Raw genomic sequence first — 9,007 nt, 5'->3', positions numbered from 1 at the left:
GTCAACCTCTGACTTCCATATATGTGCACCTATATGTGAACATCTTGCATGCATGTATATGAACACACACAAGCCAAAATAATAAATAAAAATAAAAGAAGAGATAGTAGACCTAGTAGCAAATTAGCAGCAGCCAGGTAGGAGGGAAAGCAGGCAAAGAGTATTGTCCTATAAGTGAAGAGATAGGAGAGGGTACGAAATGCCAAATCATTTAAAGTTTTTATTGGATACACATGACATTGAATCCCAGCTTCACCTCTTATTTCGTTAGTGTAATAATAGGTGAGAACAGTGGGAGACATCTGGATTATAAGCCCAGCAATTTGACGCTGAATAGAAAATGTCTTAAAAGACATCAATTACAGATGCTTTCTTTTTCTTTTCTCGAGACAGGTCTCACCAAGACTTCCAGGCTGACCTTGAATTTGAGGTTTTACACCACAGCTACCAAGTGCTATAATTTTGTCTCCATGCCCAGTTTCTTTCTTTTTTTAAAATTAGATATTTTCTTCATTTAGATTTCAAATGCTATCCCCAAAGTCCCGTATTCCCCCCTCCCTGCTCCCCAACCCACTTACTCCCACTTCCTGGCCCTGACATTCCCCTGTACTGGGGCATATGATCTTTGCAAGACCAAGGGCCTCTTCTCCCATTGATGGCCAGCTAGGCCATCTTCTACTACATATGCAGCTAGAGACACAGTTCTGTGGGGTACTGGTTAGTTCATATTGTTGACCCTCCTATAAGGTTGATGACTCACTCCTTTAACTCCTTGGGTACTTTCTCTAGCTCCTTCTTTAGGGGCCCTGTGTTCCATCCAATAGTGGACTGTGAGCATCCACTTCTGTATTTGCCAGGTACTGGCATAGCCTCACAAGAGATAGCTATATCAGGGTCCTGTCAGCAAAATCTTGCTGGCATATCCATGCCCAGTTTCTAAGAACTGAATTCCGAAAGGAGATCCAATCAGATAATGGCCATCAAATGAACCAAGTAGGCACTGGGAGACTTCTTCTATAAATGCGCTAGTAAGTATTTTAGATTTTGTGAAAAGTAGTGCTGCATGTAATTGTCTCTGTCTTGTATGATGATAAAAGCTGTCATAGGCAACACATCCATGAGTGTGTTCAGTATAACTTTGTTAACCAAAACAGGCAGAGACCTGGATTTAACTCATCGACGAACGTTCACCATGTCTTGTTATTTAATTCAGACAGTTTATTGATGACCTTGGTGAGGGACATTTCTATAGAACTGGGAGGCAGAAATCATACAAACATAGTTGAGGAAATAGAACTGGAGGGTGGAACAAGCTTTTGTGAAGTTATGCAGTAAGTGTGGACACATGTAAAACCTGGAAGGCTGTCCCAGATTTGGAGAGGGATTGAGGTCTCTCAGGGAAATTCTTGCATGGTCAAGAAAGAAGGCTGCAATATTGCCTATATTTAAGCTTTTTGTGAGCTGCCGCTAAAGTTTAACTGACTTATTCAGGTTTAATGAGTATTTATTAAGAACATTATAAATCAACAGTTTGACTACAGGAGTGAAGCTCAATGGAAGACTGCGGGGTTCATTGTGCCAAAGCTGTTGGCATAGGGTGAGGATTGTTTCTTAGGCTGTCATTACAGGTTCTTTTACACTTCTGTGGCTAGAATAACATGCTCAACAGATAGGCAAACCCCTTTTGCTCAGTGGGTGGGCAGACTGGCAGGAAAGTGGTCTTTCTGAGGTTCTCAGGAGCTGGATGCTTACAGGTGCTTGGTGCTAAGTAAGACTTGGCCTCCCAGAAACAAAAGAGTGTTTACTTTTACTCCTTCGACTGTCTTAGGAAGAGCAAGTGTAAAGGAAAGGGCAAAAAAGAGGTCTTTATTCTTTTTTTTTTTTTTAATGACATTTTCTGTGAGCAGAGAATTGGACAGGAATTGATGAGGATTCTTTTTGATCATCTACTTTGTCACCAAGACTACAGACCTTGAGGGTAAGAATCAAGTTTCCCTCCCCACTCCTCATCAGAAAAAAGACAGCTTATCTCTTCTCATCACCCTACTGGTGATGTTGATTGTAATGACAATGGCTATCAGAAAGCTTGGGACTCTTCTCTCTTTTAAATAAGCCCTGAAATCCTCCAGTACGGGGTGGGGTGGGGGTGGGGGCATGAGGGAGATGTTTCAGGATGTGGCAGTAGGTTTGGGACACTGACTGATCCTTTATTGCCTCCCTCCGTCTTCACCTGACAATGCTTTTGGAGAGTTCTAAGTGACCGCTCCCTTTGCTGAGGGTAAATGGACTTGCCTATAATGGTAAGTCTTAGATAGGCAAGGTGTGTCCTTGCACTTTTAGATCTGGAGGCAGGTGTCACGAATATTTACTGTCACCCACTATTCTAACCCAAGAATGAACCCTTTCTTCCTTCGGGATGAAATGAAAGAGGTGAAATATATAATTTTTTCTAGTGCCTTGAGGGTCAGGAAAGAGTACCTGATACAATGCTATATTCTGTTTCCCTGGAATTGTATGCAGGTGGATGACTGTTGGGCTTCATGTCTCCTGGATGATATGTAACTGAACTCTTGCCCCCAAAGCTCAGTCCAACAGGGTAAGGACAAGATAGAAGAATAACTCAATGCAGCTGAAAAGTTGGCTCTAGTTTTGAGATTAACTTCTATTAGTAATAGATTTTGGCTGTACCTGGGTTTCATACAGTCCTTGTGAAATAGCATGTTAATGTGTCTTCTGATTGAATTTGAGTTCTGAGGAATGTTGGCTTCTTGCTTCTTAGTTCATTCTTCATGTCCATCTCTGTGGGTAATGGACAACTCTTTGCCCTGTCCAGTGGCTGGCAGTTAATACTATCTTTTGCCCATGATTTCACCAAGAGCTCCTTTAAAGAATTTACCTCTTCGTTTGAAGATTATTCTGTTGATAGAGTATGACTGGACGTCAGTCATTTAAAAAAAAAAAACAACCTTATTTTGTTTTATGTGTGTTTTGTCTATGCATACCTGGTGCGTGGAGTGACCAGAAGAGGGCATTGGATCCCCTGGGACTGAACTTATGGCCATGAGTTACCATGTTGGTACTGGGAATCAAACCCAGGTACTCTGGAAGAGCAACCTCTGAGCCATCTCTTCTGCCCCTATATGTAGGTCTTAATACGACATGGGAACTGAAGCAGAGCTCAAGAGTCATCTTACATTTGTGTTCAGGGGAAAAGAGGCACTTGAAGCTCAGTGTCTTTTTGATAGACATGGATGGTAAGTGTAAGCATAATTTTGAGCTACATAGGGTCCAATTTGAGAATCACAAAAAGTAAGGGCTTTTGCCTCCCTCTTCCCCCATCCCAGAAAATGATGCATCACTCTTATGGGCACGACACCTGAGATTAGCTTCTCCTTAGAGAGAAGTAATTAGAGGTCCTGTTAAAATAGAAATCTATTATTTAAAAAAAAAATTGGGGCCATCATTTAAAACTTGATCTGCTTTTATCAGCACCCAAGGTGACGATCATCTATTCTTGTCACCAAATCTGCTCCCCAAATAGTCAATCTGCTGGTGGGACTGTTACATGTGTTTTAATTAAGAAAAAGAAAGAGAAAGCAGTTGAGGGTTTATTATTGGGCACTGCGGAGGTGGTTCAAGTTGTTCGGAGCACTTGCTGCTTTTTCAGAGGACCCAGATTCAGTTGCCAACACCTACCTGGTGGATCACAATTGTTTATAAACCAGTTCTAGAGGGGAATCCAATGCTTCTTCTGGTCTCTGAGGCATCAGGCATGTGCATGCTGAGCATATGCAGGCGAAAAACCCATTCATATGCATAAAATACAAATAAATAAATCTTTTTAAAAAGCATTAGTCATATGACAGATAATCAGCATTTCAGAGAAAAAGGAAAGCAGCAGTAATTATTCTGGAGCCTATAGGCCAAGTTGTCCACAGTCTGATTAGACCAGCCTTTTTTGAAAGTCTTCTTTTCCTGTTTCTATTTTTCTTCCTTTGCAAGAATTTGTATTACTGGTTTCCTAATTTTCTCTACCTTTATCTCTTTAGCATCCTTCTTGGATTGCTCTCTCTTAAAAAAATACCCCTCTTTTCCTTCTACCCGCAGCCCCTGTTTTCTAGGGTGACAACCGGATAGACCTGCTCTATCTTTAACTGGCTTCATTTGTTACATGAAGTTGTAGTCCATGTTCAGAAACTACAAACCAGGCCGGGTGGTGGTGGCACACGCCTTTAATCCTAGCACTTGGGAGGCAGAGGTAGGTGGATTTCTGAGTTCGAGGCCAGCCTGGTCTACAAAGTGAGTTCCAGGACAGCCAGGGCTACACAGGGAAACCCTGTCTTGAAAACAAAACAAAATAAAACAAACAAACAACAACAACAAAAAAAAACCCAAAACCCCAGAAACTACAAACCAGGCTTGACCAGTATAGTCCACTGCATTCTTTCTTTACCCACCAATACTAAATTGGCGACTCTTGATTATTCAATTATATTCAATTCAATTCAAAGGGTTTCCAGTGGGAGAGGGGGAAGAATCCTAAAGGATGCTGGCTGGGGCAAAGAAGGCAAGTCAAACTAATGGAAAATGTGGGAGGATTGCTCAGTGTAGCTGAGGGGCCCTGAGTCTGAGCCCTGACTGATTTGCAGTTGGGATGGGGAGAAACCCAATCCTCTCATAGTGAGGAGGCTGTTAGAGCACTGGCTGGGCTTCAGATGAGAAGTTAATTAGTGAATAATGACTTCTTGGCATCTGAGTCAAGTATACAGCAAGCAGCTAGTCAAAGTGCAGAGACAGAATGCTTTCTTTACAATTTTATTTACAAAATGTATTAAAACTTTGTACATACCTCATGGCAATGAGGTTTGGTAATTATGCCCACACATGCAATTTACACTTTTACGGCCATTAGTTTGCTTGGCAATTTTTCTGTTCACTGAAGTACAGCTTTAACAACAAAAAGAAAAGAATTGGAAAAAAATCCTCAATTGACTACCGCCAAACTCCCATAGCTTGAAGTTAATAGCAGAAATTTGAAGCAATCAACATTTTTTTAAACATGCAAGTTTTTTTTTTTAAATAACAAACCAATTTACCCGCTTCTTCATCTCAGTAAAGTTTCCTCTCTGAAAAACTGATTTGAGTCAATAAACATACATTTCTCTTTATACAGTGCCTATGAAAAATGTTTGTGTATAGGTCAGTTGGTTTGTTTTATACAAGTTGATATTCACACAGCGTTAGCTTCCNGCACTGGGACATTATAGCATTCATAAGTTGAAAAATCACAGTTTCATGAAAACAAAACAAAACACAACAGCTTTCTTTTGTGTTCAATACCATTTAAAATCTGACAGGTGAGTTATTTGCTTATGACACACTTTCTGGAATGAAAGTTTATATTACACCTTTCTAGAAATGTTTCATTGGAATGAGACCTCTTCCTTTCTTTTCTAAAGACGAGAGCAAATATGCGCGAGTCAACTAAGCATCTAAGGTTCACACTTGGGAAATGAAGGTGGGCTCCTAATTTGTACAGTCTGGAAACTTTCCAATGCACATTACTGATGAGAGCATACTACTGAACTACAGAAAGCATACATCGTTATATAGGAGGTAATTAGTGAGCGGAGACTATTTCCTCTGACTGGTCTGATGACGTCAACAGCAGGTTTGCAATTAGTTACTTGAGAGCCCATGGAGCAGTGGGGCGATCTTCAGTTCAGTAGAGAAACTGCTCCAAGCAAGGACCTGGGAGTGATGCTTAGGTCCCTCAGGTTAGCAACAGGTTTAGGAATGCGTCTTAGTCTTTGCAAACTAGAAAAGGACACATGCAGTCTGACGGAGAGCCACAGGCAGGCGGTAACAGGCAACAGCTGGTAAAACAGACCTAGCAAGAGTAAAGTCAGATTGAGAACTGTGGTCTGAACCCACTGGCCTGCCTTGCAACACGGTTCTCCGTGTTGTACACTTAAAAGGCATACTTAGCAGAGAAAGCAGAGCTAAACACAGTGTTGTTTCTGAGAAAGATATTCCAAACACATCTGGGAGAATAGGCAGCACTTCCCTCACCTCAATGCTTACTATTCAACTACTCAGCTATATTGACTTAAAATGCACACTGAATCAAGAAAAACAGATCTGTGAGCTGTAATTCCAGGCTTCTTGGAAAGCTCCGGGATCCGTTTTAGGAAAGCACCGAGAGGTATGCCTGATAGTGCCCTGCCCCATGCTACACACAGATGTCAATTTTAAAGGCTCTATTAATCCCTTCACCTCCACTATGGGGAGTTCTCCAAACATTTTTTTTTTTTTTGTCACAAAACCATTGCGAGAACACTAAGTCACCATTCAGTCTCTTTCCCAAAGCATTTGAATTTTCTTAAGTGTCACATTTACATTCTAAAGATTTACACAATTCAGCAACATCAAAAGGAAATTGGGTGCACAGAACATCACCACCAACAGGAAATACCAAAAACATCTGATCAGCAGATCCTAGAAGAAATGCCAGTCTGTCTGCCCGAACACTGGGAGACAGATTTCTTTTATTTTAAATCAGGAGGAATTACTTCTTTTAGCTAAGATGGGTCTATTTTGCTGAATTAGAATAAATTTGTATGTGTGAATGTGTATACATAAGTGAGTGTGTGTGTGTGTGTGTGTGTGTTAACGAACATGGTTTCGTATACTGTGCAGTGGTATCAAAGAATGGCTTTTGTTGAATTAATGTTTTTAATAAGATTTTTTTTCACATACTGGAATCTTGCATGTCCATTTTTTGTTGGTTTTATTTTAATTTTTTTCAAGCAAAGCAAAAAGATTTCAATGATGGTTTGCATTGTCGCAAGTCTCAGAGTGTTCCATAAGGCACTGAAGGAAAAAAAAAATCAGTTTTTCCTATTGAAAGGTCATTGCACCATCAGCAATATTCGTGTCATGCCCGACACCAAGGAGAGTGAAATCTGGCTCAGGATCCTTGAAGCAGCCACGTTTTCAGTGATTTCCTCTCATTGCATGCTTCCGGTGGGAAGGGATCTGCAAAAGGCAAGGGGACATTGCAGTATGAATGGACTTTTATTGGGAACCAAGACATTTATTAATGGCTCTGTTGACACTGGACAAAAAAAGTGACTGTTTTCTTAAACTGCCATTACTGGGGCCATCTTCCACCCCCAGTTTGGTAGGAAATAGGTCTGGTTAAAATTTTCAACTGGGTGCAGATACTTTGGAATAGATTAATTAGGGTGGTTTTCTAACATATGCATGGATTTTACTAACATGCAGGAAGTCTAACTCAAGACTTTAATCACTCAGGGTGTAGGTATGTTAGAAAGCTTTAATGGCATTTTAATTTAGCCAGGACAAATGCACTGCAGCATATATTCTGATTGCAGATGTGACAAGGATTGTTTACCTAGGACAGAGGCTACACAATGGTCTGGCTTACTGAATTCAAATCCATTTTGACCATAAGGACAAAAATTATTATTTGTTCCTTGACTGGGGACTGCTCATTTCTCTTAATACCTTCAACCTCAGTGTTTAAAGTCTGAAAGTAACACAGGGAGTTTAAAGGGATAGCACATTCTAGAAAACAGGCAAAAGTAGTGATACCCATGAAACAGCTTGGCATCTATAGGTGCTTTGCTGTGAAATTAGGGGCCCGATTGAGAGGATGCTGATAATGCCCTCATTTTCATGGCCTCGACTAGATGCAGGGGATTCTTTTCTCCTGAGTCTGTCTCCTGTTGGCTCACATCCTTTCTCAGCCACCTTTCCCTGTACACTAACAGACCACTCATGTTTTCTCTTGAGTGAACCCTGAAGCTAGGTTGAATGAATGACATCATTATCTACCTCTGGTCCTAGAATTAACATATGTATGAGAATGAGAAGAGCCAAAAGATTAACATGAAAGTAGGAAAAACTCTTCTTTGGTACTCCCCCAGATCCAGAGTCTTTCTCTCTCTTTCTCTCTCCTTTGCCCTCTCCCTCTCTCCCTCTCCCCCTCTCCCCCTCTCTCTCTCCTTCTCTTCCTGTTCTCTTCCTCTCCCCTCCCACCTCTCTTCTTCTCTGTCTCTCTCTCTCCTTCCCTCCATCCTTCCATCCTTTCCTTCCTTGCTTTCTTTCTTCCTTCTTGCCAATGGGATAGCCTTATCTGGCCCCATAACTCTAAGAAAGTGACTTGACTTCTCAGTGACTGTTTCCTGCTCTTAAATGGTAGGAAGGGAAACAGCACTTGGTACTCAGATAAAAGCCCTCTGAGGAAAAAGAACTTCACCCCCTCAGCCATTCAAAAAATTTTCTCGACTTGACATAAAATTAGTTTTTGTTTCTTCTTCAAGATCCCTTAAGCAGGAAAAAACTCTCCAGCAGGAATGTCTATGCAAGCTGGACCTGATGGCTCACATCTGTGATCTCACTATTCAAGCTGAGACAGGGGGATTGCTGTGGGTTTTAGCTCATTCTAGGTTATTATGTAAGCTCCTGTCTTAACCTTTCACCCACTCAAAGAATACCTACATATACTCTGTTTAAGGAATCTTGATACCTTGGAAAATAACAGTATTTCATAGGATGGAATAGTATAGACCTAGAGGAAAAATGGAACTTTCTCAAAATTATAGGCTTGTTGTGTCCTTGCATATGAGATGGATTTCAAATACTGAAGAAGCCAAAGAATCTAACTGTAGTTTTCACTATATATATATATATATATATATATATATATATATATATATACACACACACGCGTGTGTGTGTGCGTGTGTGTGTGTGTGTGTGTGTGTGTCTGTATGGAGTGGAATGCATAAGAAGTATGGCATGGAGGGTCTACAAACTTTTTCAGGTTGGTTTTTAATAATATATGCTAATTATTTTTGTACATGTTTTGTCTGTGTGAATATAAGTGCACCACATATATGCAGTGCTCATGGAGGCAGAAGAGGGCATTGACTCCCCTGCAACTGGAGTTACAGATGGTTGTGAGCTGCCATGTGGGTGC

General features: G+C 40.8%; 1 protein-coding gene across 3 annotated transcripts in view; it reads right to left on the bottom strand.

The window, feature by feature from the left end:
• Nucleotides 1-4,799: 4,799 nt before the first annotated feature.
• The window catches only part of Gria3 (glutamate ionotropic receptor AMPA type subunit 3), a 264,405-nt gene continuing 260,197 nt past the window's right edge, over nucleotides 4,800-9,007 (bottom strand). For 2 of the 3 annotated variants that reach the window (XM_021152663.2, XM_021152661.2), the window contains exon 16: nucleotides 4,800-7,038. The gene's annotated coding sequence lies outside the window, so the exon portion shown is untranslated. The remainder of the gene's footprint in view (nucleotides 7,039-9,007) is intronic. The other variant, XM_029473262.1, reaches the window with a different exon arrangement.

The sequence above is a fragment of the Mus caroli genome, chromosome X (genome assembly GCF_900094665.2).
Source record: "Mus caroli chromosome X, CAROLI_EIJ_v1.1, whole genome shotgun sequence".
NCBI lineage: Eukaryota > Metazoa > Chordata > Mammalia > Rodentia > Muridae > Mus > Mus caroli.
Note: the sequence above shows the minus strand (reverse complement) of the source record. Positions and strands in the feature narration are given on the sequence as shown.